Raw genomic sequence first — 26,529 nt, forward strand, 5'->3', positions numbered from 1 at the left:
CGAGAGAGAGAGAGAGAGAGAGAGAGAGAGAGAGAGAGAGAGAGAGAGAGAGAGAGAGAGAGAGAGAGAGAGAGAGAGAGAGAGTTCGGCGCTTCGAGGCGCATCGCAGTCGCGAACAAAGGATTCGAACGAGATGAAAGAAATTACGAAAATGCACCGCGGCAGTTACAAATTCCTGCAACATCGCGATCTTCTTGCGGCGGAGTATTATATTTTTTGCCAATGCCGACTTGCTTAGGTTTATACGAGCCTTGGAAAGATGCGCCAGTGCCAGGTTTCGTGTGCTCAGTTGAAAATGTTCCAACTGTCTTCTAAACGTTCCAGCATCGATTTGTACGCCATTTGTTGAATTTTGCGATTTATGTCGCGGTAGATAATTGTTGACAAGTTCGAAGTTAACACAGTTCTCTCGAGTAAATAACAAGAATATTAATACCAAGAATTTAACCAATATTAACCCTTTGCACTCGGAACAGATTTTTCGGACATTCGGATTTCGTTATACGGAGTCGAATTGAAAGGAAAATCGTTGTGCTGCTGGAAAATTTTATAAGAATTAATTAATAATAGATTTGGTGTTTTTAATTATGCTTTTTACGTGATTACGCGTTCTATAGTACGAGAGGAAAAGAATGATTAAAAGGAGATGTCACTTCTACGTGAATACATTGTGTCGCCGCATCGGCGACATCCGAGTGCAAAGGGTTAAGGGAACGTTCCCTTCGGTTTCGATCGCAGCTTCTTTCAACCCTTTGCGCTCGAGTGGCGACACTGAGGCGCTACTAAACATCGGTATACTGTTTTTCAATATCATTGCAAGAGCATGAGACTCGTTTATATTTAAAAAACCAGACTGTTCAAATTGCATTGTTCTTGCCGACGGGCTCAGAAATAGCGCGGATCAGAAATCATATTTTGGACTGCGAATTGAAATAGCTCCGCGACTGCAAAGGGTTAATGTACAGTTTGTCTTAATAGTTAATTCTCTCTCGTGCAGAACGCTCGTAAGTGAACAACGGGTTTCATGCAATTATGACGAGATTTAGTACAATGCGAGATTTAGTACGAGATTTAGTAATAATATTAAATAGTAGAAATATCAAAGGAATTTAAGAACGTCAATATATTATTTTTGTATTATTTTAGAATGATATTATAATTTTATTGTATATATTATTTTACTATATATTATGTTATTGTATTATCTTAGAATGATCAAATGGATACAGTACTTTCCATTTTGCTTCTCTTTCATGAAATCGACGCACGCCATTTTTATTTTGCAAGAAAATCCGCGGTCTTCTTATAAAACAACCGAACTTGCCAACCTTGGAATACAAAAAATTGTCGAGAATTTTCTTCGATGTTATCGTTTAAATTGATTTCAGCTGTGATATCGGTTGCAGAACAAAAGCGATCCGTATCGCACAAACGATGAATACGACGATCCACTTGTTCGGCCCCTTTTTAATAGTCTGTCATTTTTCAGTCGGTGAAACTGAAAAAATTTTATTGAAAAATTTTGAAAAATTTTGAAAAATTTGTACCACGTTTGCTTGCAAGCATGTCCTCGCCTGGTTACGTAATCTTACGATTTGTTCCCTCTCGTTAAATATTAATTTCCGTGATCTTCCTATATAGTTGCACGTTCATTAAACGAACTTAAATCAACCAAGGGCACATTACACGCGGATTTTGATATTCGTGTACCATTGGATCCGTCGATTTCCCGCGTAATAATTGCCTAACAATTACGTCTTGTACGTAATTCGAAAGCTTTGGTTTTCTCCTGTTATGCGATTGTTTACTTATTCGTTCCATGCGAGCAAGAAAGTGATTAATCTTTTGAGAACTATGAAGTGTCTAGTCATCAATGGATATCTCTGACATATTCTGCTGCACGATTAAATCGCAAATGTTTAAATTCTTCTTAATTTGACGTCCTATAATTTTTAAATAAGTAATTTTTAAATTCGTAATACAGTGATCGATTGAACGTCAATGAACATCTCCGACACGTTCTGCTGCACGATTAAATCGCAAATGTTTAAATTCTTATTAATTTGACGTCCTATAATTTTTAAATAAGTAATTTTTAAATTCGTAATACAGTGATCGATTGAACGTCAATGAGTATCTCCGACACGTTCTGCTGCACGATTAAATCGCAAATGTTTAAATTCTTGTTAACTTGACACTCTATAATTTTCAAATAAGTAGTTTTTAAATTCGTAATAAAGAATGATTGATTTGACATACGACATAATAGTCGGGCGATCGTTATGCGGAAAATTTGAATAGAAATGAAAACCGCACAAACTTGCGATAAAATAATGAAACGAAGCAGTAAAGTATTTCTCGCTGGACAAATGACTATAATTAATATAATCGATCGTGACGCAACCACGGAAACATTTATAAGAGTATCGTAGCCTTTTTTTTTCTCGTGTCATCGTTCCCGAAAGATAGCAGCAGTCTGCTGTGAAACTGTTTGCACGTTCTGTCCTTGTACTCGTGCGATTAGAGAGCCACGATAATTCTGTGTACGTTGTTCCGCAGGTAACATTTCGTTTCCGATAACTCTAATCGGAATTCGAGGCGGTCGTCGCTCGTCGCGACATTTATGATTCGAATTTTCCTGCACAGTCTGCGCGTAAATGCTCGACGAGACCATCAAGCATTTCCTAGACGAATAATATACTTCGGACGACTTCCTTCAATGTCGAAGAGTAGTTGAGAGCCCAGAATCGATAACGTGGCTTTATAGTTGCGATTAGCGCTAAACCTTCCGAGGTCTCGATGGCGACATAAACTTGACGTAACCTTGACATAATCTCTCCTTATAAGAACTACAGGATAGAATTCATTGTAATTCTTCATACAGTGGGCCTTCGACTTTCGCACACAATTGGTTCCTGAAAGTGAAAGTAGAGTGAGGGGGAAGAGGGAAAGAATACTCGAAAGTAGAGGGATGTAAAAACAATATGCACTATAAACGGTGTTTTAAAGTATTTATTTATTTACTTAGCTTTCCGGTGTTTTCTTTATAAACTTGTCGAGAGTTAGTTGAGTACCACCTTTTTTTCTTTCTTTTCGCGATAAAGATTTCTATAACGCGCAGTGTCTTTTTATTGACCTACGTACTCGAGAGATATACGTTCTCCACTGGGATCGCATTTTTCCATAATAGTTAAAAATTTGTCTAGACGCATAAAGGCTTCGTTCATATTTTTAATTGTCAAAGTCTTGACCTCTCTCGATCGGAATAATATTGTAATCCGATGGCTAAAGTCTAATGTCTCCCTTACTGACGCTCAGATTGTCCACTAAATTGGATAATTTGGGAAGAGGAGATACGATTATTCGTACCTATTCTATTCGTTTTTATAGTTGTGGACAATTTATAACTGTAAAAGTAAACAGCAAGGCTCGAATAATCGTATCTCCTCTTCCCAAATTGTCCATTTTTCTGCGCAATCTGGGCGTCAATTGGAGAGACATTATTGTACAATGTAGCCTCCTCGACTCGCGATGTCCGCTCAGAGGGAACATTCGCCTGCAAAGGTTTACAAAGTTGAATTTTGTAAAATGTGCGAAAGTAGAATGTGCCAAAATCGAGGGCTGCCTGTAGTAGCATAGTAAATGTACCCTAATTGACCCTCAGTTGGAAATAAAAATAGATAATTTGCGAAGAGGAGATACAGAAATCTTTCCCTAATTCACACTCAGATTGCGCACGAAAATGGACAATTTGGGAAGAGGAGATTATTCGAGCCTTGAGGCTCGTTTTTATAGTCGTTGATAATCGGTAACTATAAAAATGAGTCGCAAGGCTCGAAAAATCATCTCTGCTCTCTCAAAATTGTCCATTTTTATGTACAAGCTGTATAATTAGGGAGATTTTACTGTACGATTATTCGAGCCTTGAGGCTCGTTTTTATAGTCGTTGATAATCGGTAACTATAAAAATGAGTCGCAAGGCTCGAAAAATCATCTCTGCTCTCTCAAAATTGTCCATTTTTGTGTACAATTTGTATAATTAGAGAGATTTTACTGTAGGATTATTCGAGCCTTGAGGCTCGTTTTTATAGTCGTTGACAATCGGTAACTATAAAAACGAGCCGAAAGGCTCGAAAAATCATCTCTGCTCTCTCAAAATTGTCCATTTTTTTGTACAAGCTGTATAGTTAGAGAGATTTTACTGTACGATTATTCGAGCATTGAGGCTCGTTTTTATAGTCGTTGACAATTACTAACTATAAAAACGAGTCGCAAGGCTCGAATAATCGCAACTCCTCTTCCCAAATTGTCCATTTTTGTGTACAAGCTGAACGTCAATTAGGGAGATTTTACTACAGTAAGCTTTCACGAGACAGCTGCGTTCCGAAATTTATCATCGTCGTACGCGATAACGATGTTTACTACGACGACGAGGTTAAATTGTTGCACGTTGCTGAAAGAACAGACAACAATAGGTAATTGAAAAAATTGTTAGCTTGTCCGTGAAAAAAACTATAGTAAAGCCCTCGTGGAACTAAACAGTAGATTAGGTTATGGCCGCGATAACGATTTATATGAATTTCAACGCAAATATTCTTGAAGTCTTGTATCGCATAACGATTTGTGCAAGTTTTAATAGATCATTTAACCATTTAGATAACTTCATTTATCTATCATTTAGATAACTTTTGTTATCTAACTTGTAATAGGATAACAAACTTATTAATGAATAATTACAGTACAAAAATAGTAGAATATGCATATTTCATTAATTTTTTTCATCAACCAGTTCTGGTCATGTTTGGTACCATTTTTCTCGCTATTAGGCGCAGAAAATTCGAATTCCAGTGAAAAAAGTATTTTCTGGGAATTCGATTGCAAAAATTTTATCTATTCGTTATATTGCCATTTGGTGCAATTCGTTTCCTACCGACGCATTTAAATCGGCAACTCTGTTAATAAGAAGCGACGGCAAGATCAAAAAACAACAAAAAAAGAACCACGGTGAACGACAATGCTGTTCAAGCATGTTGATCAATTTGTTTGGTTCTTGAAGAAGGTATTCGTGTCTGTGCCACATTTTTTAAAGAGAACATTATTTTCGAAATGTTGCCAGGGAACCAAGAACATCGCTTCCAGAGGATTAGGACGTCCATTAATGCTAGATTTACGGAACCCGTCAAAATGGCGGGTCACTAATTCTTTAATGTACTATTATTCAAATCGTAAATATACATTTATGAGTTGTTTATTCAATTTATATGTTACTTACGGCAAACGTTATGATAACACGTGTTAAAAATCAGAATAAACGTCTTATTGTTACTTTTATTTATTTAAGTTTCTAACGCTAGATTTACGGAATCCGTCAAAATGGCGGGTCACTAATTTTTAATGTACCATTATTCACATTATTCATATCGTAAATATACATTTATGAGTTGTTTATTCAATTTATATGTTACTTACGGCAAACGTTACGATAACATTTGTTAAAAATCAGAATAAACGTCTTATTGTTACTTTTATTTATTTAAGCTTTTAACGCTAGGTTTACCGAATCCGTCAAAATGGCGGGTCACTAATTTTTAATGTACCATTATTCACATTATTCATATCGTAAATATACATTTATGATTTATTTATTCAATTTATATGTTACTTACGGCAAACGTTACGATAACATTTGTTAAAAATCAGAATAATTGTCTTATTGTTACTTTTATAAATTAATATAGAACAGCTGCTTCTTGTGGCCCGTAAATCTAGCGTTAAAAACTTAAACAATAAAGAACACCCAGCGTGTCTTGATCACTTCTTACGTACATATATCTTTGCAATTTGTGTAACAAAATCCGCAGTCCTAACATCGTTGCTATGTTCGCTCTCAAAGAACCAAACAACAAAATTCGAAGAAAATTTACAGAAACATTGAAGGAACGTCGAAAATTCGAGGAACGTGTTAAGGAAGAATCCTCTTATCGTAGATTACATATATATATCTATCGAAAATTTATCTCCTTCGGAACAGACGGCAAATATTTGATCTATCCGAAAGAGATGCGCGTAATCCTAAGCAGTCCGGCGACGACCATTTCGACGGCGTCGGCATCCTCGCCGACGGCTAAAGCGACGTTTCGTAGGGATTAATTCGAAAACGTTTGCTGGTTCGTTAGTCCACTTGATGCTAATGCAAATAAAAAGACGAGATACGTATCGCGCAAACGTCTCCGCGGTCGCCGATTGTGTCACGCTCCGAGGTGTGCGATGTTCCGCTCGGCTTTGAACGAGAAGCTCCGCTTTCCGCGAAGCTCGAGGATAATTTCGCAGCCGCGGGGAACGCGGGGCATTCGGCGAGGAACTTTGTACATGACCGCGACAAATGGGCGAAAGCTCCGCTGGAACGTCTTCCTCGGCGCGCGGCGCAAATTAGTGTGGATCGAACAAAGCGGGTGTACGCGCGTAGTTACCGGGATCTTGTAGTCGGTCGACCAGTTCTCGTTAACACGTTCGCCGGGGACATCCGCCGTGTTGATATTAATGAGAAGTTCTGTAAGGATCGTCAGCACAATAGTGTGTAATAGACGTCCGAGGACGGGGCCACTCGTACGTTGATTCGGGGACGCTTCAATTCGGCTGTTCTAGGATCTCCTCCCTCTGTACGATACGCGAGCGTAGAACTATTTTTGTATACATTCACGGTAATGTCTCTCTAATTGACGCTCAGATTGTCCACAAAAATGGACAAATTTGAAAAAGGAGATACGATTGTTCCAGCCTTGTGGCTCGTTTCTTATGGTTATCGATTGTCAACAACTATAAAAACGAGTTGCAAGGCTCGAATAATCGTATCTCCTCTTGCCAAATTGTCCATTTTTGTGCATAATTTGAATGTCAATTAGGGAGACATTATTGTATTGGTAACTAGATCGCGGATTTTATATGCGTTTATTGACAAACATGAACGCGTCGGAATACAAAACTGTAAAGGCATTGGAAGAATTCGAGGACATACGTCGTATTCATTTCATTCGAATTACTAAAAGAATTTATATTCTAATTTATTCTAATTACTGCTAGATATTTCGGAGACGTTAAAGACAAAATTCGGGGATTCAAAGTCAAGGTGCGAGTCAATGTTTCATATTTATCGATAGGCGCGTTCTCATTATTTAATTAGTTCCTAAGCATTCTACAGGATGTCCCAAAATTATGGTACGCCCGGGAAACGAGAGGTTCCTGAGGTCATTTGAAGTAACTTTCTCCTTTGCGAAAATGCAATCCGAGCATTTGTTTACGAGTTATTAACTCTGAAACACTGACCAATCGGAGAACGTGTGCGGCCGGCGCTCCACGCTCGCGGCCAGTGCCGCGTCGCGCCGGCTGTCTGACGTAGCGGCAGTGGTCGCGAGGGCGGGGCGTCAGTCGGACTCGTTCTTTCATTGGTCACTGTTTTCTGTTAATAACTCGTGAACGATGCCTCGGAGAGAATTTTTCTAAAGGGAAAAGTCACTTCGAATGACCTCAGCAATCTCTCGTTTCTCGGAAGTACCATAACTTTGGGACACTTTGTATAATCCATGTACCAGTGGCGCAATATTTAAACAATTTTAAGGTCTGAGAAGGGTTTTAATAAAATGTCGAGACGCGTTGGATATTGGATTTGCTTCGTGCAAAAGCTTAGACAATTATGAGGGGCAATGCGCGAATTTCATTCCTTATAATAAATAAGAACTGTATATGAAAGCTGAAAACTTTCGGGTTTAATTTAACAGTTACGAAACGCGGTGTAACATCGATTAATATTGGATGTCACTTATTCATTAATCAGTTAGCTGTTTTTGAGAAATGACACAATAAATTCTCACCGTGTGTCCCCGAGCTTGCAAACAAAAGTGGACAATTTGTAAAGTGGGGCCACGACTATCCGCGTCTCGCGGCTCGTTTTTATAGTCACCGATCGTCAACAACTATAAAAACGAGTCGCGAGACTCGAATAATCGTATCTCCTCTTGCCAAATTGTCCATTTTTGTGCACAATTTGAGCATCAATTAGGGAGACATTACTGTAATCCCTCGTCGTCGTCTCATTTCCTTGCAGCATACTCGCGAGGCTACTCGCAGAACGACAACGGTATCGATCGGATTCATAAAGTCAATGACTCATTCTATGTTTTGAGAGTTCCCCGCATTGTGTCAAAAGATTGCTTTGTTCAGTCGCGTGCTGAAACACGCGGCATTATCGTATTATACTCGTTTGATCGTATCTTGTTCACATTGTTGTGTACTAAAAGGCTCTGACGCGTGAATAAGCGAATAATGGTAACGATAATGGCAACGGTAACTTCACATTTTACGTCTCGAAACCGTATTACGAGAATATGTATATCGGAAACATGATATTGATTCAATTTTGCCAATTAATGCCGGCTGCGCTCGAATAAATCACGTTCCCCCGTTTGGTTTTCATTTGAAGAACTCGAACTGTATCAACGATCCAAAATAATACTTCCAAAAATTGTCCATTTTTCTGGACAATCTGAGCGTCGATTAGAGAGACATTACTGTAATATTTTAGTATCGCAGATACTAAATGTCGTAAAATGTAATCTCCATACTTGCCAAAATGTTCGAAAAGGCGATTGAAATAAATTCCGAAGTTCTTGCGAACTAATCGAACTCTTGAATTATCTTAACAATAAATTCGTCTTAAAATGTAATCTCCATACTTGCCAAAATGTTCGAAAAGGCGATTGAAATAAATTCCGAAGTTCTTGCGAACTAATCGAACTCTTAAATTATCCCAGCAATAAATTCGTTTGATAAACAATGCACGTGTTATTAAACAATAACACTTCCTCACGATCAGGGAAAACATGATTTACGCGATTTCAACCCATGCTCGTTCGACGAACGAATTCACGGGATTCGCGGCTCAACGATGTTCCGTGAACAAAAAATGACTTTAATCGCACGCCTATCCCATTCGCCGTTCATTTTCGAAACTACGGTAACGAGATCCAAGATCGGAAATACCATTATCCGCTCTTCGCCGATAAAATCGTTGAAAAAAATGCCTAACACGTAATACTGAACAATGCAATCTTTTGACACAATGCGAGGAAGTCTCAAAATATAGAATGAGTCATTGACTTATGAATCCGATCGATACCGTTCTCGTTCTATGAGTAGCCTCGCGAGTATGCTACAAGGAAATGGGACGACGACGATGAGTAATTGATATTTTAGTATCGCAGATAATACCTTACGTATTAAAATGTAATCCATACTTGCCAAAATGTTCGAAAAGGCGATTGAAATAAATTCCGAAGTTCTCGCGAACTAATCGAACTCTTGAATTATCTTAACAATAAATTCGTCTTAAAATGTAATCTCCATACTTGCCAAAATGTTCGAAAAGACGATTGAAATAAATTCCGAAGTTCTCGCGAACTAATCGAACTCTTAAATTATCCTAGCAATAAATTCGTTTGATAAACAATGCACGTGTTAGTAAACAATAACACTTCCTGTTTCTCACGATCAGGGAAAATATGATTTGTGCGATTTTCACCCATATACTCGTTCGACGAACGAATTCAGCGATGTTCCTTAAACAAAAAATGACTTCAATCGCACGCTTATCCCATTCGCCGTTCATTTTCGAAACTACGGTAACGAGATCCAAGATCGGAAATACCATTATCCGCTCGTCGCCGATAAAATCGTTGAAAAAAATGCGTGACACGGACACGCACGTGTGGATGAATCAGAGGATAATATTGGCAATTTTTCCGGGACGTTGAATCAATTCGAATACTGTTAAAACGAACTGTGTCGTCATAATCGCGAGTGCTTATCCCATTGAGGCACGCACACAGCGACACATGTCGCGAACGCGCACGCAAGCAAACCCCCGCGCGGTTTGCTCATTACTATAATAAAGAGACTTCAAACACCGGGCGTTTCCTCCGTGCGCGGAACGGATCCGCCGCGGCGTTTCCATTAAAATTGCCGTGTGTCGACTTCTCGGGGTCGTGAATTTGTATTCCCGGGTGGTCCCCGTGTATTATCAGGAATGCACCAACCGGTTCCCGTTTCATTACCGGGGCTCTGCGTAAACCATCACCGCGAGCACTCGACGTGAACGCAACGCGCTAACACGGCCGTTGTTGACATAACTGTCTTATTTGCCCGGAAAGTGCGAGTCCACGTTGGTACTTCTGGTTTCCGTTTCACGGGGATCGGGGCGCAAGGATCCGCAGACAAGAGCCGGTCTTTGTTTGCCCAGCCGATTTCAACTGTTAACGCGTCAAAGTCGTTCGTCGGCCTCTGTTTGCTCGCGCGAGACTTCCGCCAGCCAGCCCGTTTCCCCCGGCCCGGTGCTTCCTCGTGTTCGTTGTATCGTTTATTCTAACAATTATCCGCAGATTTTTCGAATCGGGACTGACGCGCGCTACGTGCTACCTGTCGAACGGCAGAAAAGTATATCTCCGTTCGAGGACGGAGATTCGTTCGATTCGATTACATTTGCGGAAACAGGGATCCTCCGAGTTCCATTGTTCTTGCGTTCGCTTAACCCTTTCGATACTACGGGCCACTATAGCGGCCTTCCATAAGATGCCACCGAGGTACTACGGGCCACTAAAATGGCCCTCCATAAAATGCGACTGAGGTACTACGGGTCACTATAGTGGCCGTCCATAAGTTCGATCGTTTGTAGCGAATAAAGTCAGTGCTTACTGCAGAAAGGTAATTCACCTTATTTTTCTCTCAACAAGGGATAAATAGATATGCTTTTATTTTTTTTCTTTCAATTTTGTTTAACTTTATTTGGATTAACCCTTTTGCTACGGGCGGGTTCTCCGCTGCGGTACCCCCGCAACGATCGGCGTCTTGTAGCGTGCAGCGATGTCGCAGCGCGCCGTTCAGCAGAAGTACCGCGGCGGAAAATCCGTCCGTAGCGAAAGGGTTAAAGATTGTTTAAATATTGGGTTGGGCTGAATGTTCTTTTCTATGAAAGTCTAATAAATAAATAGATTAATTAATTAATTTATGAGTTTATTTATTATAGCGTGGTCGCCTCAATTGTGAAATCATAAGCGACCGCATGGCTTACAATTAACTATACATTAAGACATATGTTGTAGATTATAATTAACATTTATATTGGCATGAGAAAACAACAGAAAGCAAATTTTTATGGATGTATTGTAGATTATAATTATCATTTATTAATTAACAGCATGAGAAAACAACAGAAAGAAAAGATTTATGGATTGTGAAAGTCTAAAATTGATATGAAAATGATTTCTAGCTGATAAGAAAAGGATGTTATGTATACAGTGATTCCTATTAATATTGGGACACTTTTTAAAAGGCAATAATTTTTTTTAAAACCGGAGTAAACGATTTGAATTTCTTTTTTAGGTGATACAGGTTAGAGATTTTCGTTGCAGGCTCAGATAAAAAAGTTAGAAAACGAGAGTTTTATTTTCTTTTGTCATTCTGAGCAGTAGCAAAATTAAAAAAAAAAGCATTCTAGTTATCTAAAAAAATTTTTAAATATTTAGTTCAGTTCTGAAAAAGTTATTGCGTTTTGAAAAGTGTCCGAATATTAACGATAGTGGAATAAGGTATCTAAAGATGTTCCAGCGCACAAAATTGAGCTTATTGCAAATGTTTAAAAGTAAAATCATTGTTTAATAACGAGAACTGGAACGAACAAACTTTCTGCACAACCCTATATATTTGTACAAAAAACTTATAATATATAAAAATGTATAAAAACTACTTATAAAAAAGTACTTACTCGTTGATTTGCGTTTATTAGAATCGATCTTTTATTAAATTTATTAAATTGATAGAGATAAGATCACTATAAACAGATATAGATGAATCAGAGCGTAATAACAAATAAAACTTGAAAATAACAACCTTGAATGAAGCATACAAAGCTTGCATAATAAATGCGGCAACGAACGAGAGGAAAAGTAAGAGGAAAAAAAATAGCCTGGGAAGTAGAAAAAAAAATGGAATCAATTAAACAGCTATACGAGAAAACAATTAGAATTAAGCGGAAACATCGTGCTGCCGAAGATAACAACTGATGATTTTAATTTCTTTTAAAGGAGCATACAAAATAAAGCAGCGTAATTGCAAGCGTAATTGGCGAGCAATTAGTTCTAGCTGCAGGACCGTATTCTTCTCGATCGAAATCGAGTAAACTGCATTGCCGTAAGATACGATTCAGTTCCCTCGAGATCGTTCCACGTTTACAACAAGAAGGATCGAGCGAAGAAAAGATTTGATTTCAACAGCGAAGTGTTGAGATTATAACGAGTCAAGTTTAGATGGAAATCTAAGTCAGCTGTCAGAGCCCAAGTACGCGCATGACGATCCCTAATTGCTCGATTTAAATTCATTCGGCTGTCGTCACGCGAGCGTTAATCTCTCGAACGAAAATTAGATCGTAGTTATCGCGAGTTACAGAAAGAATAAATCAAGGTGGAAGCTGTTTACGTTTCTTATTAACTTTTCATGGAACAAGCTCGTTCGCAAAAACCAATCAGTGCAAGTCCATTAAACTTAAAACTGAGATGAATAGGGTTTTGCAGATTAGCTGTAAGAAAAAATAACGATGCCATTAATAAAGCAAAACACAATTTTGATTACGATCAAATAGACGGGAATTAATGGTAACGTCTAAACATTTTATTTAATCCTTTTTATTTATTTTTTTTAATTTGTCTTTTTGCTTTGTTCAGTCATTCCGTGGTGAACATAAGTGCTATCTACTGTTTATTTACGACGAAATCGATTGTATCGATTTATCGATCGAAAGATCCTATGATAAAGATGCGCTTGCACTCTAATTCCTTTTTTTTTTTTTTTTTAAAGCGAACTTGCCTCTGAGCATTATCTTCTGAGGCGTCAATTGTCTTCTTGTCAATTTTTACGAAAAACAATTTTCGTTCGCAGACAAAGTAAATGGAAAATGTAAACGCAGCTTGCTTCGACCTCTCCCTCTCCCCCCCCCCTCTCTCTCTCTCTCTCTCTCTCTCGAAATTTCATGTCGATGAAATTTTAATTCGTTCGGTTGGGATCGATAGGGTTTCTCGGAGCTGCGATTGCGATCCGGTAAATTAATAATTTGCGGTCCGTCGACGGCCACTACGCCTCGGCCTGTTTCCACACGTCACGCTCCGTCGACTGTTTCGGCGCGGCTTCGATCATTCGATTAATCTTCAGGTTCGATTTGCACTGGGCGACCAGCTAGCTGCACGGTGATCAATCGGGAAACAAAAACGTTGAATCCATTACTGCAAGATCGAAAGACATTCCGTGTTTAGAATTTATGAAATCGATGGCTTTTGCGAAATTGCGTGCTAAAATTGCATCGTAAAATTGCTTTTCGTCGGTCTATTATCAAAAACGTGACGGTGGAGCAATCACGTTCAGTTTCGGCAACGAATTTTCGAAATGGGGGCAAGTGGGAATTATAAACGAAATTTCGGGAATGATTTTTTTTTCGTTTAATTCTTTCCGTGATAAGCTTCTTCGATCATTCAATATCAGAGGTTATTTTCTTGTTCTATATGTATTTTATAGATTTTATATTATATATTCTATATCAATATTCTATATATTCTATATTTATATTCTATATTTTCTAGATCTATATTCTACATATTCTACATCTAAATTCTACATTTATATTCTATATTTTCTAGATCTATATTCTATATATTCTATATCTATATTCTATATATTATTTATTTTATATATTTATATATTTTATATATTATATATATTTATTATATATTATATATAAATATTTTATATATTCTATATTTTCTAGATCTATATGTATATATATATATATATATATATATATATATATATATATATATATATATATATATATACATATAGATCTAGAAAATATAGAATATATATAGATCTAGAAAATATAGAATTATAAATATAGAATATATAGAATATAGATCTAGAAAATATAGAATATAAATATATATGTTCTATACCTATATTCTATATATTATATATATTCTATATTTTCTAGATCTATATTCGATATATTCTATATCTATATTCTATAAATGTTCTATTATTCGAATCTTTCTATCGGATTGACTAGATATTGAAAGGTACAACAATTTTTGGTAACATTTCGTTCATCTTCTTAATTCGACTAGTTTTGAAATACTGTTTTTAAGAATAAAACTCTCCATGTTGTCGGGGAGAGATTCAACTTTATTCTCTTCCATTGTCGTATTTTCCGCGATCAATTACGTATTAACCTTTCGCGGACGAGGATTTTCCCAAGCGCTAAGAACACTTGCCTCAGAAAACTGGATCACGCGTTGAAGACTTGAATAATGGTAAAAAATGAACAATACATAATACATTAATTACGACGGCAAATTAATATATTAACCCTGAACGGTCCAATGCCGCCATACACTCGGCAGAAATCAATAAAACCGTAAAATCTGGCAGGAAACATTGGACGAATAGAATACGATTGATTCGATGAAAATACATCAACGAAGTTTTATTTAAACAAAAAAATGAATATCTCTTCTCTATATTTGATACAAAAATTTTCAGTAAAAATTTTCTCTTCGTCTGAAAAACAGTCTGGACTTGGCAGTGTGTAAACTGGAAATAAATAGTTTTAGTCGCCTAAGGGTTAACTATATATTAATTATACATTAATATAATTATATATTGCAATAATTTGTAAAACGGATTTCGTTATCTCTCGATACTCTATTTTCCTACGGCATAACATGCGAAGTTCTGATCGTCAATTCGACGTACCGATCGTCCGTCGACATTCGTCGGCAAAGGGTTAATAATGTTCGGCGCGTTACATTGTTCGCACAGCTGTCTCGATGTCGTGCGCGGCATTATTCGAAAATGAACTTAAATTTCGAAAAAAGCGAATTTTCCGAGCAACGGAAAATCGGTTCCCCAGATATCTCTAAAAACGCGTTCGCTCACCTGTCGGCGTGATTGCCACCTCGTCCACGTCGCAACGACGGTCAACCGAAATAAAGTACGTTGTCAGTCTCTTCCCGCGAACTCTGTCTGTCACATAAGTTTATCATGTCGCCGGTCGGAATGTCCCGTGCGGATTTTCACGAGAAAACGTAGTCGTCCCGCGACGCCGGTGTAAATATCTGCGAAGTCTGCGAGCGTCCAATCAGCGGTATCATTGATCACGCTATTTAAAGAAGCCGATGGATAGCCGCGAAGCGGCGTGACGTCAAGCGTCGAATTTCCAAGCCAACTCTCCGTTTAGTCTCGAACGAAGCCAATAATCGGGCTGTCTCTGTTCACCTGGCAGCAGCAGCAGCAGCATCATCATCATCATCGCGTCCTCTCGATTCCCGTTCGCATACTCTTGCTACCATGCTCGCGGTCTCCTCTCGCCGCGCCGCTTCAGCAGTGCACGCGCGTCAAATATTAGACGCGGCTGCTTGCTTTCGCGCTCGTTCATCCATATTCATATGGATTTTCATGACTGCCGGCAATTTTCCTCGTTACCCTCCTTTCCTGTCTCGCGAGACTCGCGGCCGGGAGAAACGACGAGGGGTCGATCGCGACCCGTCGCCGACTCGGAACGGGAACGCGCGGAGCAATTTCGCCTCGCCGAGAGGACGAGGAAGGCTGGCCGTTTCGTTTAATTCTTTCCGTGATAAGCTTCTTCGTTCTTTTAATATCAGAGGTTATTTTGTTGTTCTATATATATTCTATATTCTATATTCTATATTCTATATCAATATTCTATATTTATATTTTATATTTTCTAGATCTATATTCTATATATTCTATATATTCTATATATTCTATATTTTCTATATTTATATTCTATATTTTCTATATCTATATTCTGTATATTCTATATTTTCTAGATCTATATTCTATATTTTCTATATCTATATTCTATATATTCTATATATTATGTATATTCTATATTTATATTCTATATTTTCTATATCTATATTCTATATTTTCTATATATTATGTATATTCTATATTTATATTCTATATTTTCTATATCTATATTCTACATATTCTATATCTATATTCCATATATTCTATATCTATATTCTATATATTCTATATTTATATTCTATATATTCTATATCTACATTCTATATATTCTATATATTCTATATTTATATTCTATATATTCTATATCTACATTCTATATATTCTATATATTCTATATTTATATTCTATATATTCTATATCTATATTCTATATATTATATATATTCTATATTTATATTATATATTTTCTAGATCTATATTCTATATATTCTATATCTATATTCGATATATTCTATATGTATATTCTATAAATGAACGGGAACGCGCGGAGCAATTTCGCCTCGCCGAGAGGACGAGGAAAGCTGGCCGTTTGGAACGGAGCGTTTTTTTTCCTTTTTTTTTTTTGAGGACACGTTTTGTCCTCGAATTGTTCGTCGAAACGGCGTGCTCGGCAAACAACCGGCGCTGTCGGAAGAAACTCCGTCGGAAGAAACTGTAAATAAGCTTCTTGCCGGGCGGCGAGTTTATTATAAAGTTTTTCGAGTTCCGCTCGGGCGGAAGAACGAATTTCGCTGGTAATAATTGGAGAGCATGACGGTTGTTACGTTGCTGTTTGCTGTTCATGCGTTCGCGCAGCGTCTCTTCACGAACATCGTTAAAATGAAGATGTAAATAAGTTGGATTTGCTGCGCGCCACTGTGTGTACGTGTGTGTGCTGTCGTTAGCGTGCAAGTTTATTGCGCGAAATTCGATTCGGATACTCGAGAGCCGCCGGAACGGAAGACAGAATTTGCTTTGACGCGTTAATTGTTTTGTTTGGCAGATTGTTAAATGCATCTGTTTGTGATGCGTTGTGTCTGTTGAGATTCCTTAAACGATGTTTCTGTTTCGTGGAACCTTTCTGATTGTATATTTCTTTACACACGTTGTTACATCCGTTGGGGATAAGAAAAATTGTATGATTGTAAATACGATTGTAAATACGATTGTAGAAATTGTACGATTGTATATACGATCGCAAAAAAGATCAGCTCAGAAAAAGACAACCTTAGAAAAAATATTTTTTGCAATACGATGGTTTTTTCTGATCTTTCAAATAGCATACAAAATATTTTTTGCAATACGACGGTTTTTTCTAACCATTCAAATAGCGTACAAAATGTTTTTTGTTCCTCGCAATTAGAGGAGATATTTAGGTCTTATTTTAGTGGACCACCCGGTATATATGTCGGTTCTGATATGTATGTAAATGTAGATTACATTAATTTATTAATCTAATGAAAGAAAAATATGGGAGAAGATACTTTGAATGTATCTGTAGGATAATTACATAGGAAGCAATAATGGGGTTAATTGATGAAATAGTGGTGAAAATTGATGTACGAAAATCAGGTAAATTCTTCAAAATTCTGGAAATTCTGGTAAATTGAAAATACAAATTAGAAAAATGCCAACAACGTCGAAAGAAATGTTGAAACAAAGTTCGAAGGAAATTGAAAAAAATTACCTGCGATACGACTCAATTACAATTAGTTAATTGTGTTATAATTAACTAACATTTAACTAGTCAATTGCAATTGATTTATCGCTAATTATAAAAAGTAAGAAAATATTCAAAGTATTCAATATATTTAGTAATCGATATATTAAAGTGCAGCTAAAATCTAACATTGTTCTATCATTTCTAACATAATTTTCTTCTATTATGAATAACATTATAATGGAACAAAGTTAAAATGTCGTGCGAATTATTATTATTTGTAGTGCAAATGTTATTGTTCGTGCAAATGACCGATGTCCCCGATGCACGAAGAAAAGCGATTGACATCGCTTCGATTTCTGGGTCGGCAAAGAGGAAGAAGGATCCGTGCGTGTGTAGAACAATTCGACGCAAACGAGCCGGGAACGCGAACGCGATTACGGTTGTAAACTAAGGATAAATCAATTGCGAGTATAATGGACGCGAAGTGGTTTACGAAGCTGCAAGGAAAACCCCTTGCGAGAAGCGTCGCGAAGAGTTTGTCGGAGGGTTGGCTCTCTCGAGGGTGGAACGGAGAGAGAAGGAGTCGGACGCGATAGAGAAAAAAACAGGCCCGGCAAAAACTGTAAACAAGCTACTTTCGCCGCCGTCTGCGACTCGGATTTATGGTTTCTTCCGCGTTCGCTTTGTTCGCCGGCCCGTGCACGACCCTATCCGACCGTTCCGCGCGATTTTTCTACGTTCGCGTTCGAAGCAACGCCAAGCGATGCGCAAAAATGAAATTTCGATAGAACACGGAAGCGATTGCAAAATGCGCGGCTCAGGTACTCTCTCGCTCTCTCTCGCCCATTCTCGCTCTCGTTCGCGCTCTCTCTCTCTCTCTCTCTTTCTCGCGCTGTCTCTCTCGCGCTCTCGCTCTCTTTCTCACACTCTCTCTCTCACACACTCGCGCTTTCTTTCGCGCTCTCTCACTCGCGCGCTCTCTCTCTCTCTCGCTCTCTCTCTCTCGCTCTCTCTCGCGCTTTCTCGTTCTTTCGCTCTCTCTCGCGCTCTCTCTTTCTCGCGCTCTCTCGTTCTTTCGCTCTCTCTCTCTCTCTCTCTCTCTCTCTCTCTCTCTCTCTCACGCGCTCATTCTTTTGTTTCGAAAAGGAAGAGAACCGATCCAACGTTATCGCGTCGAGTATGCAATTTTCTTTCGGAAAGATGGGAAACGGGAGCCCTCTCTCTGGTAGCACCCTTGGAGTTCGAATGTTCTCCAGCGGCTTTCAAAGGGCGCAGAAAACGTTTGAAAATATGGCGCAACTACTGGAGCGTTAACGGAAAATACAAGACGCCTTCTACATACTTATTACGCGAGATGTGCCCTTTGTTGAGCTACCCCGCCTTTGGCAGAACGTTGTTTATTATTAACTGGTCGGGATCACGATCGACAAGAAAATCAACTTGTTTGCTTCTTACACCGTCGTCTCAATATACCCCGTCGTGAATAAAATAGCTGAATAAATGAATAAATGAATAAGAAGCTCTCTTGCGCAGAATTAATTAATTTATTATTTTGCGCGTAGCCTGTTTGTGATTTTTTTTATTTAATTTTAATCCATTTGTTCACTGGTTTAATTCCCTGGTATACGATTTATATGAAATACGTGCTTAAAAAGAAATGTAAAAAAATGTATAAATTACATCGTTGATATAACAATTATAATTTTAATATTTAATATCTTACATTTACGCGCAGCTGTGGATGTATAATTGACAGTTAGTTTCATTGCTGAATCGATGCTTTAGGTCGCGTTTGTACGTGTCTTTGTCGTTCAGTAAATGTTATAGTAACATAATTGGGCCTATGGTTTTTCTTGTTAAGCTATGTTGAATTATATTTAGTCGTGGGAATAACTTTAATACTTTTCCCCATTTCAACTGCCAATTATAACTTTCATTTTTAATTAAAGAATATATAAAATATGTTCTCTATAAAATATGGTCTGCATTAATTGGCACGATTCAATTCATTGAAAACAATAACGATTAAAAAGGTTAAATTACATTATCACGTGCATCCTTCACGATTAAATCGTATCAGCTGGTAAATGAAAATCTATTTGCTAGATTGATTTTTGTATTCAATCCCTGTTTGCTGAAATTTAACAAGCTTCGTCATTCTCTTCTTGTATCAATTATAATACTTGATACTTAATTATAAAACACTATATACTTGCTATTAAGCAAGGGTAAAACATTCGTTTGAATCTCGCAGGAATCCGATCTGAGAATCTCGGTTTGTCGGACAATATTGTCACGGTGGGATGGAACAGGCGTCACGATTGTTAGTACAACAACGTGAGAACGAAATAGCATGTCGGTTAGTTGGACAACAACAACGCGAGGAAGGAGTGAACAACATCTTGATACGTTGTACAACGGTACAGAGAGATATGTGCCTTGCACAGATTGGAAATGATTATCTGCAACCCGGACTCTGTGCAGATATCTAACGGTTACAGGAAATCCCACCTAATACGCTGGAACTTTTCGCAGCGTAACGGGTCGACGTAACACAGCGCCAATTAAGTTGCTCGTTTAATCGGAATTAACGCGATGTTCACCGCTTATTGTTCGTTGACCTAATTAGATGGCCGACAGTAATGAAAAGAGAGTCGTGCGCTGTCGATGGGCGCCGCGATAGTCGTCAGCTTCTCTCGATCGGCTCGCATTCTCTCTCTTTTTTTCTTTCGATCGTCTCTCTCGCTCTCTCTAACGCGCGCTCTCGCTCTCTCACTCTCTCTAGTGCGTGCTCTCGCTCTCTTGCTCTCTTGCTCTCGCGCTCTCTTGCTCTCGCGCTCTCTTGCTCTCACGCTCTCTCTCACGCTCTCTCTCACGCACTCTCCCTTTCGCGCTCTCTCCCTTGCGCCTTCTCTCTCGCGCGCTCTCATTCTCGCGCTCTCTTGCTCTCTTCCTCTCTCGATCTCTCACTCTCTTGCCCTCTCGCTCTCTTGCCCTCTCGCTCTCTTGCTCTATCTCGCTCTCTCTCCCGCTCTCTCTTGCTCTCTCGCTCTCTCTCACTCGCTATCTTGCTCTCTCGCTCTCTCTCCCGCTCTCTCTTGCTCTCTCGCTCTCTCTCACTCGCTATCTTGCTCTCTCACTCTCTTTCACTCGCTCTCGCGCGCGCTCTGTCACTCTCGCTCTATCACTCTCTCTCTCTCTCTCTCTCTCTCTCTCTCTCTCTCTCTCTCTCTCGCTCTCCCCCCTTTGGTCGCGAACGAGGGTCGAAAGTGCTGAATACCGGCACACTTTGGGTTATCGTTGACGAGTAACAGACTGGAAATTTCGCGGTTCTGAACCATGATACTACTCGTTGTTCTATCTTAATGCAACCCGACGAACCTGAAAAACTACATGCCGGATCCGATGAATCACGAGATCGAATACGCTGATGCAAAATACGCTGGAAACACCATGTACATACATATAGAGTATGCGTATATAGTCTAAAGGCGCGCTTGAGGTTTTAAGAGTAAATTAAAGAGACATTATTGTAATGCGCTTTTGTTTCTTGACATTTCGCAATGCGATGTTCGCATGGAAATCGTTGTACAATAAATTCTCTCCAATTTTCAATCAGCTTGTGAACAAAACGGGACAATTTGGGAAGAGGGGATACGATTATTTTGGGGCCCCGCGGCTGGTTTTTTATAGTTGCCGACAATTCGTAACTATAAAAACGAGCCGCAAGACTCGAATAATCGTATCTCCACTTCCCAAATTGTCCTTTATTTACAAGCTGAGGGACAATTGGAGAGAACTTACTGTAGCTTGGAACCATCTTTCGTGTCGGTATTCTATGAATTGTCCCCCAACAATGGAATCATTTGGATCTCAAATAGCGTCGAATAAGAAACGCGTACAGTTTTTAATGGTCACCAAGGTTATGCGAAAAGGAACGATTTCTAAGCAGAGTATTGTCATTATTTTATCTAGCCCAGTGAGACTTAGTGACACATGCTTGTAAATTGACGCGTTCCACAAAATGAACGCCGTGCCAGAAAATTGTCTGAAAAATCAAAATTAACGATAAGACTGCTGGTGGCTGTCTGTTAGCGAGACTCGAATAATCGTATCTCCTCTTCCCAAATTGTCCTTTATTTACAAGCTGAGGGACAATTGGAGAGAACTTACTGTAGCTTGGAACCATCTTTCGTGTCGGTACTCTATGAATTGTCCTCCAAGAATGGAATCATTTGGATCTCAAATAGCATCGAATAAGAAACGCGTACAGTTTTTAATGGTCACCAAGTTTATGCGAAAAGGAACGACTTCTAAGCAGAGTATTGTCATTATTTTATCTAGCCCAGTGACTTAGTGACACATGCTTGTAAATTGACGCGTTCCACAAAATGAACGCCGTGCAGGAAAATTGTTTGAAAAATAAAAATTAACGATAAGGCTGCTGGTGGCTGTCTGTTGGCGAGACTAGAATAATCGTATCTCCTCTTCCCAAATTGTCCTTTATTCACAAGCTGTGGGACAATTGGAGAGAACTCACTGTAGCTTGGAACCATCTTTCGTGTCGGTACTCTATGAATTGTTCTCCAAGAATGGAATCATTTGGATCTCAAATAGCGTCGAATAAGAAACGCGTACAGTTTTTAATGGTCACCAAGTTTATGCGAAAAGGAACGATTTCTAAGCAGAGTATTGTCATTATTTTATCTAGCCCAGTGAGACTTAGTGACACATGCTTGTAAATTGACGCGTTCCACAAAATGAACGCCGTGCCAGAAAATTGTCTGAAAAATTAACGATAAAGCTGTTGATGGCTGTCTTTGCCTCGTACGATTGCTCTTTCGTTGATCGCGTATTTCTCCTTGCTATTTTGCGGCCGACGAAGGAAATGTTGACGAAAACGTTGTATCTACGATGCGAGCCGAGACTGCGACAGCGGCTCGAAGCTTCTGCCGAGGACCTGTTGGGGCCAACAGCGGAGCATTCCGGGCCTAGAGTAAGCGCTTTGTCTGTCAGCAAGCAGCATGCAAACTTGATGACGTGCCAGCGCCGAATTCGGCGGGCATCGTTGTCACGCTCGCCACAATTATCCCGGATATCCGTCGTCTGCGCGACGTCGAAATAATTACTTGGACTGCAACTACCGGCCGGCAGGGTTACAATTATCTTAGCGACGCGCACCTCGCCCGGCCGCGTTTCTCGGTTTCTCCTTGCGCAGAGGATCCTCTTCCAGTCAAACTTCCGCGAAAATTGGAATAGTTTCGGTTCTCTCACCGTCGGTGGATCACGTTGCTCCCGTTTACCTGTCCTCATTCGATTTTCGATACATTTCACCTTGTTTTACGCTTCCCGACGCTATATACGCGGAAACTTCTCCAGACTTTCCCCCGACCGCGTGCCACAGCTTCGGCCAACTTCCCTCGACTGTCCGACTTCGTTTTGTTTATATTCGCTTGCTCGATTTTTTGCTGTCGCGGGTCATCGAACTTCCTGCCACAAGACAGCCGAATTTCCTGATTAACTTCGTCTCGTTTCGTCGAACTTCGGGACAACTTCGATTTATGATTAAATGTAGATTTTATCCTTTGAAACGTGCTATAGGGCAAGTGTGGGTATTACTGCGGACGCTTCGAATTTAGTAAATTCTCCCTAATTGACGCTCAATTTGGAAACAAAAATGGACAATTTGGGAAGGGGAGATACGATTATTGGAGTCTTGCGGGTCATTTTTATAGTTACCGATTATCGACAATTATAAAAACGAGTCGCAAGACTCGAATGATCGTATCTTCTCTTCCCGAATTGTCCATTTTTGTTTTCAAGCTGAGTGTCGATTAGAGAGAATGTACTGCACTGCGGTACTTTATGAAAGTAATAGAATCTAACGTTTTATAGCGTGTAATCTTCTGGAAATGAATCTCATAATTTTTTATATTTTTAATATTGATAGCAACGTTTAATGTTGACAGCAATCGCAGTTTTAATTTATTTATTGACTTTTGATATTCGGAAGCTTATGGAAACATCGAGTCTTATGAAATACTCGCAATGGCAGCTGCGAACGCTTATTCCTAAGGCATTTATATTTTGGTAATTAATAATAAACTTAATAATAAACTATTCATTTTAGCATTACTTTTAGATAAAGTAATCGTTACTTTGATAACAAATCGACGTACACTGTCGCTATCATCTGCCCTCAAATATTATTTACTAACACAGTATTTGGCGCAGAGTTTTTTACTATGTGCGTACATTACTGCGGTGCTTTACCGAACCGCGAACCTTAACCTATACAGCGCAGTTCTCGGCGAGCCGGTGCAAACACGCTCGATCGTAGAGTACCTATACATAATTTGTAAAGTGCTCCAGTGAGAATATCTTGATTCTAGGAATTGTAGCTGTGTGTGTACATTTAAAAGAAAATGGGTTATGTCAACCTTGAGACGCAGTAATCGGAACGTCCGCAGTATTTGGCTCGCAGTAATAGATACATAATCGCGGTAATATATGCACACGTATGGTTTCTTTACATTACGCTTTTTAATGAAATTTGTGCTTTCAGAGATCCAATATTTTGAGAAAAGTAAATGCTCAAGTTAAATAACAATAGGTGTGGCTCAAGTTGTCAATTTATTGGCGTAAAATGTCTTATTTTCTCTGTCAAAGTTCGTCATCATTGAGAAACCGCAGTAATACCTACGCTTAACCTAAAAGAGTATCGAGAGATTAATTTTTGCGAAGTTAATGAAAAAGATACCGTAATAAATGGAAGTATAAATGAATTTTATTATCGCGCCCCAGTGCACAGATGTAAATACATCGGCGGGTGAATCAGCTTTATTAATATCATTCGACGTTTTATTGAAACGATTGATTAATTCGGCCAGATTGCATCGTATATAATTTGCGGTGTTAACTAAAGTGCGGAATATTTGAAGAACGGGATATTCTGTGCACGCTTTCGTAAGAATTGTCGTCAAAATACAATATAGTAGAAATCCTGTGTAAATAAAAATGCGTCGTTTGTTCACGACACGCTGATTCTATTTGTAAATATGCAAACTAAATCGATGAATTTCAAAGAACGAAACGTTGCACCGAATCGATTTTATTCGATTTCTTCAGCTTATTTCTGCATGGAAAAATATCGCAGATCGGACCACGATTTTAAAATCTCCACGTTGAAAGGAGACAATTTTTATTTTTCGCGTGTCTTCGTTTACTTTCGTTCCTGGAGTTTGATCATCGAAGAATCAAATATTGTTTTCGTTTCAAAGCAACGAATAACGTTTACATTTAGTATGCGACCCGTTGCTATGATGCAAGAGGGGTAACAGTGTTTTTTCATATCAAATTGGTGAATAACTAGAACGATAGCATTCGAATTTATTCGACTGAATTTTCACCAATCGAATAGTCCTCGTGCACAAAATATTTTACCGGCTTCCTTATTTAAATGAACTTCAAGTGCATTCTTATTCCTTCAATCATAGTCGATAAATGAATATAAGCCGAATACAGCAATGTCTCCCTTACTGACGCTCAGATTGTCCACTAAAATTGATAATTTGGGAAGAGGAGATACGATTATTCCAGCCACGCGGCTCATTTTTATAATTGTGGGCAATTTATAATTATAAAAATAAACCGCAAGGCTCGAATAATCGTATCTCCTCTTCCCAAATTGTCCATTTTTGTGTGCAATCTGGGCGTCAATTAGAGAAACATTACTGTATTTTGTAACAATTATATTCGGATAATAACTTATTCGAATACAAAAATTATTTATTCGTACAACGAATCGTTTATACGAATACATAATTATTTATTCGAATAAAAAATTGTTCGGCTAGAGATTGTAAGATTATTCGAATAATACCATAATGTCTCCCTTACTGACGCTCAGATGGTGCACAAAAATAGACAATTTGGGAAGAGGAGACACGATTATTCGATCCTTGCAAACTCGTTTTTATAGCTGTTGACAATCGATAAGCATAAAAAACGAGGGACAAGGTTCGAACAGGTCCTTTTCCAAAATTGTCCATTTTTGTGGACAATCTGAGCGTCAATTAGAGAAACATTACTGTAATACGAATAATTGTTGACCGTGTTTGCTTCTATGTAATTTGAAAAGAATTTATACGCTAAAGAATTATTCGAACGAATCGATAAAATAATTTATAACGAAGGACGACTAATTGTTATTCGAATAAAATATTCGACTAAAAGGAATTCATCCGGATATAATCACCTCAAACTAATATTTACTCAAAAACAATTCGAAAAATTCTGAACTCGGCGTCGCGTCGCTCCGGTCGTGAAAACTTTAACCGCACATTGTGACTCACATACATCCTGATAGAGGACAAGTTGCGACGAAAAATTGTCCAGCGAACAACAGTCCGGGCGGGCGTTGCACACGCGTCGGCCGCCGCTCCGTCGCGAAATAGTCGCGTTCTCGTTAGATTACGAGCCGCGGCGGCCCGGTCAAATTTGCATGATTACGGGCGTCGATAAGGTAATTACGAGTACGACGGCGGCGGCCGCGATTAAAAACCCCCGTGTATCTGGCACGCATCACCGACGGGAAAGAGAGAGAAGCGGGACGCGTCCCGCCGGAATGAAAAGAAACACCGCCGGGGAAAACGCCAGCCGTTGAAACGCGATGGCGGATGCGGATCACGCGACACGGCTGTGGATTAGAATTTATCGCGGGGCTGAATCTACGCCGGCAAATATTGAAATCGAGTTCGCCGACGCGTCTGAAAAGGACGGGGGGGGCAGAGCTCGAACACACGGTGTTAGGCTCGTCGTCGGAGCCCAGGAACGGCTGGAAAAAAAAGGACCTCTCTCGTTCGATTTTCCACTTTCGAGCGAGAATGGAGATTCGGTTTTCTCTGTACGGGGCGAGCATATTTTCTCGTTCTCGCGGACGTGCCTTTTAATTATCGACGCGCG

General features: G+C 39.0%; 1 protein-coding gene and 1 long non-coding RNA gene across 5 annotated transcripts in view; one reads left to right on the forward strand and one right to left on the reverse strand.

Annotated features, from left to right (window-relative positions):
* The window catches only part of HnRNP-K (Heterogeneous nuclear ribonucleoprotein K), a 301,352-nt gene that overhangs the window by 124,001 nt on the left and 150,822 nt on the right, over positions 1–26,529 (forward strand). The gene's annotated exons all lie outside the window — the stretch shown is intronic.
* LOC143259960 (uncharacterized) lies at positions 12,713–26,031 on the reverse strand. Its single transcript, XR_013034011.1, has 2 exons — positions 25,924–26,031; positions 12,713–13,322 (listed from the first exon to the last, which is right to left on the reverse strand). It is a non-coding gene; the product is annotated as an uncharacterized LOC143259960 (long non-coding RNA).

This window comes from Megalopta genalis, chromosome 8, assembly GCF_051020955.1.
Source record: "Megalopta genalis isolate 19385.01 chromosome 8, iyMegGena1_principal, whole genome shotgun sequence".
In the NCBI taxonomy this organism is placed as follows: domain Eukaryota; kingdom Metazoa; phylum Arthropoda; class Insecta; order Hymenoptera; family Halictidae; genus Megalopta; species Megalopta genalis.